The sequence below is a fragment of the Petromyzon marinus genome, chromosome 53, assembly GCF_048934315.1.
Source record: "Petromyzon marinus isolate PM22_M1 ecotype Great Lakes invasive population chromosome 53, UKy_Petmar_22M1.pri1.0, whole genome shotgun sequence".
In the NCBI taxonomy this organism is placed as follows: Eukaryota; Metazoa; Chordata; class Hyperoartia; order Petromyzontiformes; family Petromyzontidae; genus Petromyzon; species Petromyzon marinus.
In genome coordinates, this window is record NC_133719.1 from 4,293,834 (window position 1) to 4,313,804 (window position 19,971).

General features: G+C 48.0%; 1 non-coding gene across 1 annotated transcript; it reads right to left on the minus strand.

The window, feature by feature from the left end:
* Positions 1–18,675: 18,675 nt before the first annotated feature.
* Positions 18,676–18,787, minus strand: LOC116954037 (U6 spliceosomal RNA). The gene has a single exon (XR_004404684.2). It is a non-coding gene; the product is annotated as a U6 spliceosomal RNA (small nuclear RNA).
* Between the last annotated feature and the right edge of the window lie 1,184 nt (positions 18,788–19,971).

Sequence of the window (19,971 nt, forward strand, 5' to 3'; positions counted from 1 at the left end):
CATTCTACGTGACTTTACCGAAAGAACCAAAGAAGAAGATATGTCTGTTGAATGTCTTTTGTACGGTACGTATCAAACCGTGCTAATTGAGGGGGGGGGGGGGAGGACAATAAAAAAAACAGCTGTGTTCGACGTGATCATGGCTGGTGTCAGTCTGAAGCTCAATACAAAGCGATATTTAAATAACTGCGCATCGATCACGCGTGCAAGTGAGTGATGATTATGCGAAATGCGTTCTTCGCAGCACGTCACAGCGAGCCTCGCTTTTACCGGACGATTAACAAGAAAGAAAAAAAATGAACGCTCGTTGCAATTTAAAAACCATCAGTTTCCCGAAATGTACAATTTTAAACCATCGGTTTTCCGATGTTTTGTAAAACCATTGTTTTTGCGAATTCATGTTTTTAAACCATTGGTTTCCCGAAATTCAAAATGTTAAGCCATCGGTTTTCCGAAAGAAAAAAAAGATTGGTTTCCCGAAATGTTACAATGAGCACCGTTGGTTTCCCGAAATACAAATATTTAAACCACTGGTTTTGCAACATTTAAAATTTTAAACTATCGGTTTTCGGAAATGAAAAATGTAAAACCATCGGTTTCCCGAAATAAAAAAAAAATGTAAAACCATCGGTTTCCCGAAATTTTACGTTTTAAACCATCAGTTTCCCGAAATTTGTAACTTGAACACATCGATTTCCAGAAAATGTAAACCATCGTTTTCCCGAAATGTAACGTTTAAAACCATGAGTTTACCGAAATGTTACATTTCATACCATCGGTTTTCCGAAATCAACGAGATCCGCACCCAAATCGAGAGAGGATGCCCACCACCAACAAACGACGGCGGACTCACGAGCACGGATTGCCTTGAAAGCCAATCGGTATTGATTCTAGATTTGAAGCTTTCGTGACTGCAAGGATCCATACTCTTTGGTTCTATTCGGTAAAGTCACGTTGTTTAATTTTTTTTTTACCTACGTGACTTTACCGAATAGAACCAAAGAGTACCAATCGGCATTGATTTATAGGGGGCACGGCAGCGAATTTATTTTTGAAATATCGCGAGCCGTTCGGGACTGGCTTGGCGGCCGTGGGAATCCTGCTTAGGGCGCGACCATGTTTGGGAGGAACGTCCGATTCGTCACCTCGCCAGAGTGCACCGAGAGGGTGGACTTTGGCGAGGTTGAGCGCGCGTGTAGAGCCAACTAACCGCTGCGCTCACGCTGGAAAAAAAAATCCAATGGCCCTTAACAGAAGAAGAAGAGAGAACAAGAAAAAAACCGCACGGTGTGCGATTCTTGTCGGGTTATGTATCCCGTGCGTGTGCGTGTGGTGGTAGTGGGGAGCGGTGGTGTAGCGGTTAGCGCGCTGCGCTACGAACCTGGCGACCCGGGTTCGATTCCCGCTGAAAGCCAACACCAATGACGATTATGTGAACCGGTTGTGGGCCTCCCCTAGGTCGACTCATCCTCAAATTAGTACCTGGTGCGGTGCGTAAAAACATCGCCACTAGGGAAACAAAGGTCGGTCGGATCCGGTGCTGACCATCCGCTCCCTCGTGTGCCGGCCTTCATCGGTAGCTACTCACTAACAGCACTTGCCCCAACCGTCTGTCAAGGCTAGTCGGGGGATCTTTGTCTTGGTGGTTGAAGGTGCAGACTCGGAGCCAGATAATGGACATGGCCGCGAATAAGAAGTTGAGTTAAACGGGTTTTTTACTGTGCAGTCCACCGGCAACTCTGCCACCCACTCCCAACTCGGGTGATTAAAGAAGACGCTATTAAATGTGGGGTGCATTGAAGTGAAACAACGATGACATAAATTTCCTGCCCAAAGACCTTTCCGCGGACTAGCCCAGGAGGGCTCTTTACGGACGAGCTGTGCGGCTCTGGAAGGAGAAAAAATAACGCACCAAACCCCTAACCTGCCGAGGCACTATCACGGCGATGGGGTGAAATTATGGGACAGGTGGCAGCGGGAGACAGATTTCTTGACGGATACCAGAGTGTCGGGGACATTGGTAAAGACTGCTGTGTGGTCCATAAACGTTTCTCTTATTTTATTTCAAATTCAAAACATTTCAGTTTTGACGTGAAATGTAAGTGATACAAGCGAGCCGAATTTTTCCTTTTATGGAAAAGTTGTGTCGTTGGGGCATTTACAATAATGGTGATAGCAGAGTGTCAAGAAGTGGGATTTTTTGATGAATATATTTAGGCGGAATGCCTGCCAGAAGTAATTGGAAATACTCAAGGGGTTTTCAAGAATACTTCCTTGCTTAGTTCCGAGTACTTAAAAGTAACCGCAAATGTTTTTTTTTTGTGTCGCGACGTGTTAATTTAATAGACTTCTGCCTTGCGAAGTGCAGAAATTACATTGAAGTGTCTGATTGATGCGAACATGTCGTATTCATATATTTAAAATGAAATAAAAAGAAGCCGGGACGTGTGAAGATTGTTTTGTTTCTTTTAAGGTTCAAACAGTTTAAGGTTAAATTTTGATTTAAAGCTTTCGTGACTGCAGTAATTCATATTCTTAGCTCTTTCGGTAAAGTCACGTTGAAGGGAAACAATAAAATAATAAAATATATATAAAACAATACAAATTCTCACGACGTTTCGACCATAACACAAACGGTCGTCATCAGGTGTGTCGGTTCGCATTATTTTATTTATTTTTAAACGGTTTATTTATTTATAAAAAACGTCAGCGCCACGCGCAGCGATTTGGCAGTTTATTTAGAAGGACTAGTCCATCTATGTTCTGAAAAGAGGAGGGGGGAGACGAAAAATTAATGTATGCTGTCTGAAAGCCACTGTAAGCGTGAACAATCAATTAAGACCTGAAATGGTAAATCAAATCTTTCCAATGATTGCTAAGCTAGAATCCATCTTCTCGGTTGAAATTGTCTCTGTGCTTGTATTTGTGGATAGCCTCATGAACGAATCTCTCATGGTAGCCAGATGGCTTACAAAGAACCTCTGTCTTGGAAAAGTCAATGTCATGTGAGCCTACTGAATTATAACAATGATCTGCCACGGCCGAGGTGTTGGTCCTACCGTGTTTAAGGTCTGCTTTGTGTTCACGAATGCGGTCCGAGACATTGCGTTTGGTTTCTCCAATTTAACTATTACCACAGAGGCAACTTAGTTTGTAGACACCAGGGTACTGTATGTCCGGAATCACATCTTTTACAGACGGAACCAGATCACGGATTTTATGTAAGGAGTGAAACGGACCTGGATCTTGTGTTTATTGTGATCCCCGCAATGTAGGGTAAAGTGATGGTTTTGAAAGGCTCCTCAAGAGGGTCCTTCTTCATGGTTTGAGTGATAGCTTTGCGGATTATATAGTTGGAGTAACCATTAGCCTTAAGAGCTTGGTGTACGTGCTTGAGTTCACTGCCTATGTGTTCCTGGTCGGATATACATTGGGCTCTATGGTACAGAGTCTTGATGAGAGAATTCTTCTGTGAGGGATGGTGGTGAGAATCCGGTTTCAGATAAGCATCCATATGGGTAGCTTTCCTGTAGACAGAGTTGCTCATTGAACAATCAGGTCTCTTTTTTATTACGACATCTAAAAAAGGTAGCTTGCCATCTTTTTCGACTTCCATGGTAAATCTAATGGCTGGGTGTATGGAATTGATGTGGTTGAAGAATTGGTCTAGAGCAGGCCGGCCATGTGGCCAGATGACAAAAGTGTCATCCACATACCTCTTCCATAAAGTTGGGCGCAGAGTGGCAGTCTGGATGGCGTCAGTCTCAAATTTCTAAACACTGAGGTACCCCCCCTGGTGAGACACTGTTTAACCAATACATACTTCACTTGGAATGGAACTTTCTACAAACAAACTGAGAGCACCCTAATGGGCTCCCCCCTATCTCCGGTTATAGCTAACATTTTCATGTAGAAATTTGAGACTGACGCCATCCAGACTGCCACTCTGCGCCCAACCTTATGGAAGAGGTACGTGGATGACACTTTTGTCATCTGGCTACATGGCCGGCCTGCTCTAGACCAATTCTTCGACCACATCAATTCCATACACCCAGCCATCAGATTTACCATGGAAGTCGAAAAAGATGGCAAGCTACCTTTTTTAGATGTCCTATTTAAAAAGAGACCTGATGGTTCAATGAGCCACTCTGTCTACAGGAAAGCTACCCATACGGATGCTTATCTGAAACCGGATTCCCACCACCATCCATCACAGAAGGATTCTCTCATCAAGACTCTGTACCATAGAGCCCAATGTATATCCGACAATGAACACATAGGCAGTGAACTCAAGCACGTACACCAAGCTCTTAAGGCTAATGGTTACTCCGACTATACAATCCGCAAAGCTATCACTCAAACCATGAATAAGGACCCTCTTGAGGAGCCTTTCAAAACCATCACTTTACCCTACATTGCGGGGATCACAAAAAATATCTCCAAAATCTTGAATAAACACAAGATCCAGGTCCGTTTCAACACATTACATAAAGTACGTGATCTGGTTCCGTCTGTAAAAGATGTGATTCCGGACATACAGTACCCTGGTGTCTACAAACTAAGTTGCCTCTGTGGTAGTAGTTACATTGGAGAAACCAAACGCCATGTCTCGGACCATATTCGTGAACACAAAGCAGACCTTAAACACGGTAGGACCAACACCTCGGCCGTGGCAGATCATTGTTATAATTCAGTAGGCTCACATGACATTGACTTTTCCAAGACAGAGGTTCTTTGTAAGCCATCTGGCTACCATGGGAGATTCGTTCATGAGGCTATCCACATATACAAGCACAGCGACAATTTCAACTGAGAAGATGGATTCTGGCTTAGCAATCATTGGAAAGATTTGATTAACCATTTCAGGTCTTAATTGATTGTTTACGCTTACGGTGGCTTTCAGACAGCACACATTAATTTTTCGTCTCCCCCCTCCTCTTTTCAGAACATAGATGGACTAGTCCTTCTAAATAAACTGCCAAATCGCTGCGCGTGGTGCAGGCGTTTTTTAATAAATAAATAAAGAAGCACACCGTTTATAAATAAATTAATTAAGGCAAACCGACACACCTGATGACGACCGTTTGTGTTGTGGTCGAAGCGTCGTGAGAATTTTTATTGTTTTATATATATTATTATTTTATTGTTTCCCTTCATCGTGACTTTACCGAAAGAGCTAAGAGTATACAATTTAAGGTTTTTGTTGTTTGTTTATAAAGGAACTTTGCGTGGCAAACGCGTTAAGTGAATAATTAACGACGATATTGCTCGGCCTCCGTAATTATCGCCTCCATGACAATAATCAATCTCGCCCGAGATGACAAAATGTTTCATTTTAATTGCAAATGTGATTATGTAACAAACAAAATAAAATAAGTTAAACAATGATCGTACGTACTGCAAAAGTCAATGACGACCCAAAAAAAGATCATTATAAGCAGCGAGGTGACCGCGACCTTGAAGTGACATTGACGACCGCGTGAATGTTTGGGGTTTGCTTTGATTACAGATCTCTTCCTACCATGTGCCAACGTGAAACGTCTTCGTGCCAACAACAGTGGCGAAACTATTAACTGATTTCGATTTAAAGCTTTCGTGACTGCAGGGATTCATCTTCTCGTTTCTTTCGGTAAAGCCACGTAGAAGGGAAATAATAAAATAATAATAAATAAAACATCATAAAATAAAATACTCACGACGTTTCGGCCACAACACAAGCAGCCGTCCTCAGGTGAAGAAACAACTGTCAGAAACACAACGCTGCAATGAACACTGCTAAGCTTGGCAGCGTATGTAAAGTTGATATGTAAACTCTGACTTTAACATAGCCACTTCCGTTACCAGTTACATGCTAATTCCTCACATTAACATAATGCTAATCTCCTAGTTACATGCTAATTTCTCACCTTAACATCCTGCTAATCTCTTAGTACCTTTCAGTGTAATGTTTAATATAATTTATTTGGTAATATTTAGTATCGTAATTGTATAGTGAATATACAGCAGTGTGGTATACAGTAGGGTTGGTAAAATAATGCATAGTGTAATATTACAAGTCTAATATTATTATAATCTAAGGTAGTGTATAGTAACGCAGTGTATAATTCAATGTTTGGGTCTGTCTATGACAGTTTATAATAAAATATTAGTTGGAGGCATATTATAATATTTTTGTGACATAGAAGTGTAATGTATAATGACTTATTGTTAGTAGCTCAGCTTAGTGGAGAACATATTGAGTACATTGATTATATTGATGTAGTTTATATTTAGTTATTTCCGATTGGTTTATTGTATGATAGTTGGGTAGTTGCAGTTCTTTAGCTTCAATATACTAAATGCCTCTGTTGATATGTAAACTCTGACTTTAACATAGCTAGTTCCGTGACCAGTCACATGCGAATCCCTCACACTAACATCATGCTAATCTCCCGGTTACATGCTAATTTCTGACTTTAACACCCTGCTAATCCAACACATTAACACAGCTACTTCAATGCCAAATTCTTCTGTTAATATGTAAACTCTTTTGTCAAGGCGCTCTGCTCCTCCCACCCAGCTTAAAAGACGCTGCCAAGCTTAGCAGTGTTCATTGGAGCGCTGTCTTTATGATAGTTATGTTTCTTCACCTGAGAACAGCTACTTGTGTTGTAGCCGAAACGTCGTGAGGATTTTATTTTAATATGTTTTGTTTTTATTACTATTTTATTATTTCCCTTCTACGTGACTTTATTAACTGATTTATTTTTTATTACAAATTTGAAGCTTTCGTGACTGCAAGGATCCATACTCTTTGGTTCTATTCGGTAATGTCACGTAGGTAAAAATAAAATAACAAAAATCACGACGTTTCGGCCACAACACAAGTGGCCTTCATCAGGTGAAGGGACCGGACTGTCCAGAGGACAGCGTTGGGCTTGGCTGTCTTCACTCCAACGCTGTCCTCTGGACAGTCCGGTCCCTTCACCTGATGAAGGCCACTTGTGTTGTGGCCGAAACGTCGTGATTTTTGTTATTTTATTTTTACCTACCTGACTTTCTTTTTTATTTTACCAGGTACGACCCCACTGAGCTACATAGGTCTCTTTTGGAAGCGACCTGGTCACAAATTATAGCTCAAGGAAGTGGCTTATCACGTGGACATTTACAGCAACACTCGAAACGCACGTTAATTCTAAATGTAGAGTGGACAAAACCGGAGAACGCGGAGAAAAATCAACGCAACTGCGGGCAGAGAGAGCGAGAGAGAGAGACACACACAAACTCCAAATATACAGCAGGCATCAGGGTCGGGATCGAACCCACGATCTCCTGCGCACCATGCGAGGTAGTTAACATCTCATAGCCACAGTGACGTCGACAGATGCCACGATGCGAGAGGGAACGTCACGTCGCGCTGTTCGGGATCAAACTTCCACTGAAACGCTTTAAAAACGCGTTACTCGTCTTCATTGGCGCCGATTTCAGATTCACGTGAAAGTCGCGGGCACAGCGCGGAGTGGAGCCTGAGAAAGCCCACGAGCTATGAAGCCGTCTTTCACGGACGTCCAGTAGGTTGCGGGTCAGCAACGCGACAACAACAAACAGGACAACAACACGATAGGAGGCGCAATGCAGAGAAAATGTGAGACACGAAAATAAATAAATATGCAAATCTTTACGAGAAAATTAATAAAGAAATGCTATATGTGCAATTTATAGCGTACCTTGTCAATGGTAATCCACGCAAATGTATCTCTAGATTATCTTTCAACGTTTCTAAACTTATTATATATATTCTCTCTTTCACCTTTACTGGGCAATTTGCATGCAATAATTGCTCTGTGCGTCAAGTCTTGAGACAAAAAAATTTAATCTGTTCGGAAAACTCGGCGCAAATGTATCCCCATGTGTCCGAGAATAATTGGCCGAAACATTTTTGTCACGCAACTTTCTCAAAAACCCTTGGGGTGATAATAACAATAATAACAACCTGTAAAACCCAGAGAGAGTGAGAGAGAGGGGGGACAATTCAGAGGCGCAATCAGGAACCGCAGAGGAGTAGGAAGGGGAGCAGCAGCCACACTTGAGAAGCCGCCGCTACCAACAATTGCCCCAAGCTCTGCGGTCCTCTACGTATATGAAAGGTGTGAGCCAATGAATGAGGGTGTCGTATAGCTATCGCCTCGCCACAAGTGGGTGAAGTGTCCTCACTGCACCGGGCACTCATTTAAGGCCGAGTCGACATACCCTGTGGCCTTAAGGAACCAGTTCAGATGGTGGCACACACAGGCACGTGCGTGGCAAACACGAAAAAGTTCGTAACACGAAGACATTACATTAATAATTGCACGTGACGCATTCGCGTCGCAAACCCGGTAAAACACGAATAATTAAGTGGTGCGTAACTTCTGGTTCACCGGAGAGTGTGCTCTCACGGTAACACTTCCAAATGTTGCGCGAATGAGTTGGTTTTATTTTTGACGTACAACGTGTGGGTCGCTGCAACAGTGGCTTAACGGTGAGCGTTCACGCTAGTGCTTGCAATCCCAGGAGGTTCGCCGGTTTGATTCCATCTCCCACCACCCATCCCCGACCGTCTGTCCGACCCAGTAGAATGAAAAGATTCGACCGCATTGAACGAACGAGCAGGCCACCTGTGACGACGAGCCGCTTAGCCGAGCTATTATTTGTGATAGCCAGGTGGCTTCTTGAAGAAAAGACCTACATAGCTAATTTTGCCTTACCTAGTAAAATAAAATAAAAACAGTGTAGTCTAAATTTGTATTTAAAGCTTTCGTGACTGCAGGGATTCATGTTCTTGGTTCTTAAGGTAAAGTCACGTAGAAGGGAAACTATAAAATAATAGAAATATAAAAAAATATAAATCAACAGTGTAGTCTTGATTTAAAGCTTTCGTGACTGCAGTGATTCATATTCTTGGTTCTTTCGGTAAAGTCACGTTGAAGGGAAACAATAAAATAATTAAATATATAACAATAAAATTCTCACGACGTTTCGACTGCAACACAAGCAGTCATCATCAGGTGTGAAAACCAACGGCAAGAACATTTGAAAGGAGTGGCGGTTTGTATTTATTTATTTTTAAACGTTAGCACCACCGATAGCGATTTGACAGTTTGTTTAGATGGACAAGTCCATCTCTTCTTTTCCGAACATAGATGGACTCGTCCATCTGAATAACTGACAAATACGCTCTCCGTGTTGCTAACGTTCAAAAAAACGCCACTTTTTTCAAATTTTCTTGCTGTGGTTTTCACACCTGATGCTTGTCCACTGAACAAAGGACAGCCACCACGCATCGCGCGCTTCCAGACGCGGATCTGCGGCCGTCTGGAACGCTCTTCCGTCAGATATTAGGAAGCCGCTGGGAGCTACGCACTTTTAAATCATCATCTAGATTGACAAAACTAATTTCCTTAGCACTGCTTTTGGCGTTAAGTTGGTTGTCCTTCCCCCGTACCTCCCATTAGCACGTTTGGCTATGGAGCTCTACGGCGCCAGAGAAGTTCAGCGTACGAACGTTTACACACTTACAAAAGCACACCTCTTGCCAAACAAGCGCCGGTGGTGATTGCATCGAGTAGGCTGACACACACACACACACACGCTCGCGCGCAATGCCACTCACACCAGGGGCGGACGTTTGAAGACCGGGAGTGCATCGCTAGGTGCTTGCGGTCTTGTTAAATCACCACCACCCCCCCCCCTTCCTCAAGAGGGGGTGCAAGTGGAGCAGTCGGCGCCTCCTCTCATTGAAAGAGCACTGGGGAATGAATTGGAAGGAGATGGTTGGGTAAGGGAGGTTCCCTCTCTCTCTCTCTTAAGCCCTGCGTGCGCTATTAGGTTTAACAAAACACCGAGGGGGGGGGGGGGGGTGGGGGAGGGGGGATGTGTCACGCGGGCTGGCCGAGTGAGTGGCGGCTGCGTCCGTCAAAAACCAAGGGAGGGGGAGGGGGGGTGTAGGCTTGTGTGCGACTCGAGTGCCTTTGTAGAGAGGATGCGGATCGCTTATAAAACGATGTCAGAATGATTCTCCGGCGCCGCAGCGAGGCATTGGGTGCTCATCTCCCGCTCAGAGCCCTGCCCAGACGGTGGTGGAAGTTCCACATTCATGCCATAGAACAGCTCCTGTTGACTTAACCCGTAATGTAGTACCTATTTTAGAGACACTGGTGGGCTGAGTTAACTCCCCCCCACCCCCACCCCCTAACCACTGTGTTCCACTTTAATTCAGCGCCGTGGAGGCGAAGGTTGCTGGATCACCGCGCAGATGGGTTGTGAATCTCCCATCCCGTGGTGCGTCGAAGAGGTTGCAGTACCCTGGGCTCGTCAGGTGAAGGCGTCAACAGCAGGAATGTGGACTCCGCCAGTTCCACGCGTGTGGGATCGCGTGGCCTCCCACTCGCACGCGTGGAAGGACGCTCTATCCCACACACATGTTCCACGTGTGTGTGGGATCGAGTGTCCTCACACTCGCACGCGTGGAAGGACGCTCTATCCCACACACATGTTCCACGTGTGTGGGATCGAGTGTCTTCCCACTCGTACGCGTGGAAAGACGCTCTATCCCACACACATGTTCCATGTTGTAAAGAACCGCAGAGCTCGGGCAATTGTTGGTCCCAACAATTGCCCGAGTCCCACCGCGTTGCTGCCTTCCTCGTTCGCCTCTGCTTGTTCCTTCCTCCTCGCGCCTCCGAGTCGATCTCGCTCCTCCCGAGTGCGTGAATACCGTGCACCGCGCTACAATTGGGCATTTATCGTCATCATCACCAACGCATGAACACAAACCATTTCTCGTCCTCACCGCACAAGTTGCCGCGGTCGCTCTGTGTAGCTTTCCCTGTGCTGGGGAGCTGCTTCAGCGACTGAGCGGAGCGACTCGCTCCTCCCTATGGATCGCATCGTCTGTTTGCAGGCTCCTGCTAGTGTGTGTGGGGGGTGGGGGTTACCGACTCTTGAACGCCAATTTGCCAAGCCGTGGCATGGGTCGGCGAACGATTCAGTCAACCAGCTCCCCAGCTCCCAAACTCCCCCGGCAAGGGTTGATGGGCAAGGGTTGATGGGCAAGGGGTGATGGGCAAGGGTTGATGGGCAAGGGATGATGGGCAAGGGATGATGGGCAAGGGGTGATGGGCAAGGGTTGATGGGCAAGGGTTGATGGGCAAGGGTTGATGGGCAAGGGTTGATGGGCAAGGGATGATGGGCAAGGGCTGATGGACAAGGGTTGATGGGCAAGGGTTGATGGGCAAAGGTTGATGGGCAAGGAATGATGGGCAAGGGTTGATGGGCAAGGGATGATGGGCAAGGGTTGATGGGCAAGGGTTGATGGGCAAGGGTTGATGGGCAAGGGGTGATGGGCAAGGGTTGATGGGCAAGGGGTGATGGGCAAGGGATGATGGGCAAGGGTTGATGGGCAAGGGTTGATGGGCAAGGGGTGATGGGAGGGGGCCCACACTCATGAAGCCTCTCATCCAGCAGCAGGAAGAGGCCTGGGTAGGGGGCGATGGGTCACCGCCACAGCTGTGAGGAACGCTCCAAACGAGCCCTCCCCATGTGGTAGGTTGTCGCCCGCTGTTCCCCATAAAGAGAGACACAGAGAGCTTTCCATGCCCTCACCCTCGGCAACGAAATGCACAAACCCAACGCGAAACAATGCAGAAGTTGCGGGCCCCAAAACTTTGCGACGTTGGACAACAAAGAGGCCTCGCAAAAAGCGCTCGGCCCCCGTGCCACCCAAACGACCGTCGGTCGCCGTCGCCAAGACAATCAGAACAACAACAATAACAACAAGCACAGCCACTCGACACTCGGCACGAAGCCGCGGTGACGTCACCACGGCTTCGTGCACTTCGAGGCCACGTGAAGTGTCAAATCATCGTCACTGGGTGTTGGCCGTGAGCGGGAATCGAGCCCGGGTCGCCGGGGGTTCGTAGCGCAGCGTAGCGCTAATCGCTACACTGCCGCTCCCCGCAACCACCACCACCACCACCAAAGACAAAGATCCCATCTATAGCCTTAACAGACTGTAGGGGCAAGTGCTGTTAGCGAGCACCTATGAAGGCCAGAGCGGCACACGAAGTGGTGGGTGACCAGCACCACGCCCGACCGCCTTTGTCTCCCCAGTGGCGATTTTTACACACCGCACCAGGTACTCGTTTGAGGCTGAGTCGACCTAGGGGAGGCCCAGGACCGGTTCAAATAATCGTCACTGGTGTTGGCCTTTGAGCGGGAATCGAACCCGGGTCGCCGGGGTTCATAGCGCAGCGTAGCGCTAACCGCTACACCGCCGCTCCTCACCACCACCAACAACAAAAACCCCCATTTCGCCACTAAGTGGCGGTTACGTCACCACGGCGCTTGTGCCAGGCTAGGTGCACGTTAAGGTCAAGTTAAGTGTTGAACGCCCGCTGACAGGAGGTCACGGGGCAGACCCAGCAGGTGCCAATGGGTTGACCGACTGAGATGACTTGCTGATGCACCACCTGTGCCCCCCACCCACTCGCACCACCCCTACTGTGTTTTACTCGCCTGGCGCTCCGCTCGTTGTTGTGAGCGCAGCGATCATCGACATAGGACGCACTGGCAACGTGGCCCATCCATCGCTCGTGCATCGCCGAGTGACCCCTCGCATTACGAATCGCACCGCTTGTGGACTTGAGCACAATTATCGCAGGTGAATATTGGGGGGGGGTGGGGGCCGGTGGCTGTATACCCCCCCCGCCCCCCCCCGTATTGCTTGCAGCTGTGAGGTCAGGCTGTGAGGTCAGGCCTATAAGTTCAGATGTTTTTGGGGAGTTTGGTTCGGCTAACTTTTGTATTAAACCGAGAACAGCAGCAGCACACTTACAAGCGGTTCCCTAAATTTGGGGAAAGCAATTGAAAGGTTTTTTTTTTCATCTTATAAAAATAAGTCTTCGATTTCTCACCACATTTTTTGATAGGTTTAGGCCTTAGGGTCAGGGGGCATGTGCAATGAGGACGGGTCATCCGAGGAGATGGAGCGATGCCATAAACACTCGGAAAAAGAAAACCCCAGAACATACAATCGTAAGAAGACCATCTAACCATAGCGTCTGGTGCGTTATTGTTATTGACGTATTTTTTGCTCAACGCTTCCCGCAAAGGACGACAGATTTCCCATGACAGCAGCAGCAACCTCCTCAACAATAGAACGGCCCTGGGACACATGACGACCGGTGGCAAACCCAATCACGTATCCACCCACCCTCCCACTCACCCATCCACTCACCCACTCAAGGATCCATCTACCCATCTATTCACTCTTCCACACACCCACCCACTCACCCGTCCACCCATCCACTCACCCATTCACCCACCCATCGACACTCTCACTCAGCTATCCACCCACCCTCCCACTCACCCATCCACTCACCCACTCACCCATTCACCCACCCATCGACACTCTCACTCACCCATCCACCCACCTCCCACTCACCCATTCACCCACCCACTCACCCAACCACCTACCCACTCACCCACCCATCCACACTCTTACACAGCCATCCACCCACCCACCACTCACCCATTCACCCATTCACCCATTCACCCATCCGCTCACCATTCCACCCACCCACTCACCCATTCACCCACCCAGCCACACTCTCACTCATCCATGCACCCACCATCCCACTCACCCATCCACTCACCCATCCACCACCCACTCACTCAACCACTCACCCACTTATCCACCTCACCCATCACACCCACCTCACCTACTCCCCAGAAGACTTGCAGATATCCCAGGAGAGCATCTGCAGCCTCCTCAACAAGAGGACTATCCAAAAATAACGAGGACGGGTAGAAACCCAAGCACCCACGGACTTATGCAGTTACCCACTCACTCACCTTTCCAACCAAAGACAAAATATCACCAGTGTAGCTTTATCGACATTTGGGGCAAGTGCTGTTAGCGAGCACCTCTTAAGGCCGGCACGCCACATGTAGATGTGGATGGCCAGCACCATACCTGGCCGCCTTTGTCTCCCTAGGACTCATTTGAGGCCAAGTTGGCCTGAGCGGAGGCCCAGGACTGGTTCAGATAATCGCCACTGGTATTGATGGCAATGAGCGAGAAGAAAACTCGGGTCGCTGGGTTCACAGTGCAGCGTTCTAACCGCTGCACAACCGCTCCCCACACCCATAAAATCACCCACCCACCGACCTACCGACTCACCTTTATGCACCTCACTCGCTTCCCAGGAAATGGGTGCACATCCTCCCACCACAACCAGCAGCTGCCGCACTCAGCAAGGCCGGCGAATCCTGGGGACATTACCGGGACAGGTGGCAACCCCGATGCTCCCTCGCGGTCACTGAGCCGACGCCGACCAGGAGGAGGTTGGTTTTGCGGTGGTGTTGGCTTCCTCTCCTCGCGCTCCCTCGGGTTTGTTGCCCCGAGCCAGGCGGTGTGGCCTCACACCGCCTGGCCCTTGGGAGCCCTCGAGGCCCTCCAACTGGGTCTTCAAGCGGGGACAGTCTTCGTTCTCCTATGGCGCCGCTTTGCTTGCATGGCGCCAATTGGATGCAGCGCGGATGCGAATTGGATATAGCGCGATCGAGTTGAGCCGAGAACTACGTCTGGCGAGTAAGAGCCAGCGGTCGTACGGCTGCCTAAGGCGTAGCATCGCACCGAGGCGTTGGGATGCTGCTGGATGCTTCTGGATGCTACCCACGCGCCTCGGCCTTACGTATCTCAAGCGTCATCGCGGACTTTGCTTTGCTCCTGTATTACATATAAAACATTTTTTTATTATTATTATTATAACGCGATTTTTCCATAACGCGGTGACCTCACGAACGCAACGTCCACCACTGTGTTGCGGGGGAACAGACTTTACGCGGCAGTACACAACGCTAATAATAATCTCGATGTTATGCAGCGCCTTCCGTAGCGAAGCATCACAAAGCGCTGTACGTAAAAATAAAACTGCACACTCGCAAATATAGATATACAATCAAAGCGGAATTGAAAGCTTCTAATAACGATATCAATGATTGCTCTCGAAATCCCAATGAAATGAAGAACTGTGATGAAAGCGAACAATTATCATAATTGCAGAGTCATTCAATCAGACAACAGCATTGGCTCTTGGATTTTAAGCGACGGGGGAAAGCCCGCTGCACAACACGGCGAGCTTCAAGGCAGCGCTTTAAAAGGTGACACAATACTACGAAACCTTTCGTGGAGCGTGGGAAGGGAATTCCTCAGTCGTGCGTGGCTGTACGCGGCAGTGCACCTCGCCTTTGCGACTCCATTGTTCAAGTTAAAGTTAATGTATTTGGTATAGCCCTGTGAGCCATTCGGCTCTTGAATCGGCTGGAACCGCAACAAAACATGTGTTGACTGTGCAAACTGAAAATCCAGGAAAAAAAACCAGCAAACATTCTTGAAAAAAAAAGCACCGTACACCAACGCTGTGTGCAAAAATTCCATTGGGATGCAAGTCAAACAACAACAACAACAACCACAAGACAACTTAGATTAAGGCCATCAGTCTAACTCCGTACTACAACAAACAAACATGGCCAAACCAAAGAAACGTTTGCGAAATCACCAAAAATAAAGCCATAAAAACAATGTAACAGCGATCATTGACACTGTTAACACATTCTCACAATAAATTACATTAACAACATGTACCACCAACCATGCAGCCATAGCTGGCTGCATGAATCACTCACCCAGCCAGGAACGATGTTTACTCTTTGGTTCTATTGGGTAAAGTCACGTAGGTAAAAAAAATAAAACAACAAAAATCACGACGTTTCGGCCACAACACAAGCGGCCTTCATCAGGTGAAGGGACGAGACTGTCTGGAGGACAGCGCTGGAGTAAAAAAAAGCCACGCTCAGATCACGACCTTTAAGCTAGAAAGGAACGATGTTCCCACACGATCTTCTCCAGGGCTCTCCTAGGCTGGCTCTGAGTGTGGATTTTCGCGATGCAAGCCACGACCACGAGAGTGTAAGGGGCACCCTCCAGATGCTCCCGTTTCTTGTTGTCGTAACCTTCTGACCCCGTGGCCCTGCTGGGCGGCTGCGACAAAGAGGGCCATAGCTCATCTGGGTCCCCAACGCCCCCCCCCCCCCCTCTGCAGTCCTAATGAATATTCTGATTCTGTGAGTCCCCCTTCATTGTTGTCAATCGCACGGAGGGGCAGCCTTGGAATGGAACGCATCCCTGAAGCTGCCCAAACGAGGAGACGGAGTCATGAAACCAGCGTGCGTAAGGTGCGGGGTGGATGTTTCTTCGTTTCCGTTTTTTCATTTAATTAATTTATTCGGTAGAGCCCTGTAAGCCGTGCGGCTCTTGACTCGGGTGTAACCGCAACAAACAAAAAAACATGAACAGGGAACATCTTAAAGTGACTACGTGCAACAGAAAAATGTCAGGAAAAAACAGCAAAGCCTTCCAGAAAAAGCACCGTATATCAACGCTGTGTGCAAAAAATCCCAATGGGATGCAAGTCAAACAATAACAACCATAAGACAATTTAGATTAAAGTTATCAGCCTAACTCTGTACTGCAACAAACAAACACGGCTAAACCGAAACGTTTTCGAAATCACCAAAATAAAGCGATAAAAACAATGTGACAGTGATCATAGGAACTGTGATTCAAATTCGTGGGATCGTAGTGGGGTGGTTGGTGCGATGGGGAGGGGGCGGTGTCTACTTGGGATGCGTCTTCATCCAGCGGGAACGGCAGCAACAATGTGCTATGAAACAGGGCCATTGCCCGAAACGTCGCCGAATATATACGTATTAAGCGCACACAGTGTTGTTCCTGTTCTGTTTATTGTACACCAATGTCAACGCAGCAGCAGCAGTAGCAGCATCACCAACATCATGACCTCATGTCGTTAGTTACCCCCTGCATCTCTCCCTGCGCTGCATCGCTTTTCCCTGTGCACCTGGCCGCTAACACGCGCACACACACACACAGTGAGTGACTGAGTGAGCACCCTTAATTGGATGTAATTAAGATGCCACCTGAATGACCGCACTCTTTGTCTCTCAATTAGGGGTCCTATGCTCGCGTTAAAGTCCCCCAGACAGAATTTCCCCACGCTCACAAACGGCAGAAGCGTGGCTCACGTGAGACCCGCTGACCGTTCACCAACCACAACGTCCCTTTATTAAAGGAGAACCACATAGAACCCAGACTGTTGAGATTTTGTGGGGAATCATGCACGCACCTGCAACCTCCTCATTCCAGTTCAACGGATTCTTCACAACTCCCGGTAAGGCCCACTGAGCGATGTAGCTCTTATTTTCAGAAGCCACATGGCCACATATGACAGCTCAACGAAACGGCTTATGATGGGGAAATTTATAGCAGCCAAATACTATAAACGCGTGACGTTGATTCTAAATGTCTAGGGAAAAATCGGAGGACCCGGAGGAAAAATGACACTTGACCACGGGGAGAACACACAAACTCCAAATATATAGGCATCTGGGTCGGGATCGAACCCACGACCTCGATGTATACACGGGCGAGGCAGTTAACATATCGACACCGCTGGTTATCGAATACCACGACAGAGATACGGGCCATGAAATCCGCTCATGTGCTGATGCCAGATGGATTGTCGCATCCATAAGGCCGTGTGGGATTGTGACGGATTGGAGAGGCCTTCATCCAGCAGTGGAGTGATCATGGCCGATGATGATGATGGCTGAATAACAACGCGAGAGTGTCATTGATCGGTGGACTTTTTTTTCTTCGTAAGAGCTTTGTGAATAGTTAAACAACTTCAGATTTTGCGAACAAAAATACGTATTTATCAACTTCATGTCAATCAAAAATGTGATGCCCCGTATAGCCTGAACAGACTGTTGGGGGAATTGGTGTGAGTGAGCACACTCAGAAGATGAACTTGAACTTGAGCGTGCGTTAGTTTGTTTTTTGCCGAATCCGTTTGCGCCACAGATTAATGCCGTTCTCTCTTTCTCTCTGTTGTTGTTTTTGTATTCTCCCCGTTCAGAGCAGTCAAGAATATGTTATGTTATCACCATCATTATTATTATTACAATGAACGCAGTAGCAGCTGCTGTTGCTGCTGCTGCGTGTACATATTGACAACGAGGTCCGCTGTTTGTTCCATTAATTGCGAGCAAACAGCTCGATCCGGCGAGCTCCGGAGAGGCGCACGTGCCGTAAACAACAACAAAACGTCATTTCAATCTCGGATGTTTAATTATTTAAGCAAAACGTCCGGTTTTTTTCCCTCTCTTTCACGCGGCTCAACGTAACGTGCCAAGCGGCACAAACGGAGTGGCAGCCGAAGCCCCAACGAGAAATTGCTGGTAGAGAGTTCGCCTCTCCATTCCGTAATAACGGTGATTCGCAGGGCACTGCTGTTGTGTAACAACGACAAAAACGACAGCAAAAACGGGGAAGCTGAAATTCTCATCGGGCAGCCCCCGGATTGTCTGGGAACCGACGACAGTGCCTTGTGGGGAATCCGATCGACCTCAGCGGATCCTGGCACGACTCGAACCATCCCTGGAATCGCGCGACTCGAACCATCCCTGGCATCGCGAGCGACTGACGGCCTCCGATTCCGCTTCTCTGCAATCGGCGCTCACGATCGTTGGCTTCAACCCGTCTCTCGCGCGCGGTGCGATATGGACGTCCCCCTCGCGAGTCGCGCGCGTTTGATAGAATTTGCGTGTCATCCTTGCGCAGGGCCCATGCTAATCTTCTCTGTATCGTTCCAATTTTTTTTTTAGTATATGTGCTGCCGGAGCATGCACGCGTGTTTGATAGAGGGCGTAGGTGGAGTTAGGCATCTCTTTGCAGGGTGCTTAAAACATTTTTGGAACACGTATATGGGACTATCGTTTTTTTAATGGAAAAATAACGGATAATATAGCACTGTAACATGATGACGAGTGTAATGTTAACAGCTTCAAAAAGTCAACGAGTCTCCCACTTGTTCGCCATCGTTGTCAACACGTGGCCCGGAATCTTCGCCAGGTGATCTCCAGAGGCCCGGGGTCACATTTCTTGTGGCGTTGTTGCAAACGCTCTGAAGTGTTCACATTTTTTTGAAGCACCCTGTATTTGCGGGGGGTGGAGTGTGGGGAGGGGGGGGGGCACTTGGGTTCTATTTGTCCCGCACATTAGGAATCGCGGGTTCATGTAATTTATTTATAATCTCAATTGTAAACGATTGAAAATACTTAATTAAACGTTTCCAGTCTAGGAGGGGGGGGGGCGTTGTCCCCCCCCTCTCCCCTACAAACTCTGCCCCTCCGCCACCCTCCTTTACGCCTTCACACGCGATACGAAACCCGAGCATCGTCGCAGCTACACCTCAACGCACGCGTGAAGGGGCACCCCCAGTGGCAGCCGTCCCCACACGGCACATGGTGACTCAACCCCTGGCCTGCGAGCGGGCGTTAGACTGCCAGCATTAGGGAGGGGAGGGAGGTCCACGATTGCTATGTCGTCTAGCTGATGGACACCCACCCCCCCACCGCCCCTCTGCTCCCACCAGTGGCAGCTGTCTCTGTGTGGCACATGGTGACTCAAATACCCCAAATGGGTACTCAAATGGGGAGGTCTCAATTTAATTTGAACACGTGCGGGCATGGATTAGGGTTCACCCTGAGCCTCCTCGTTTCGGACACATTTCCCATGTGCCTGGTGCCGACTATTACCAGCCTCTCGATGTCCCCAGCGCGGGGCCTGGATGACACAGGACGCAGGCTGCCCTGGCTACCGGGAAATCACCTCTTGTTGAGTGGGAGCCCAGCCAAAGCTCTGGCGCAGGCGATGGGACTAAGCGTCGATTGATTTTTGTTTTTGCTTTCCCTCCGCAATTTACATTGCGTCGGTGGAATTGGGAAATGGACAGCACTTTTTTCAGAGGCCATCATGTGCAAGTTACTGGCCCTGCCATAGCACCGTGGAATTTACGCCACTGGCTGAGG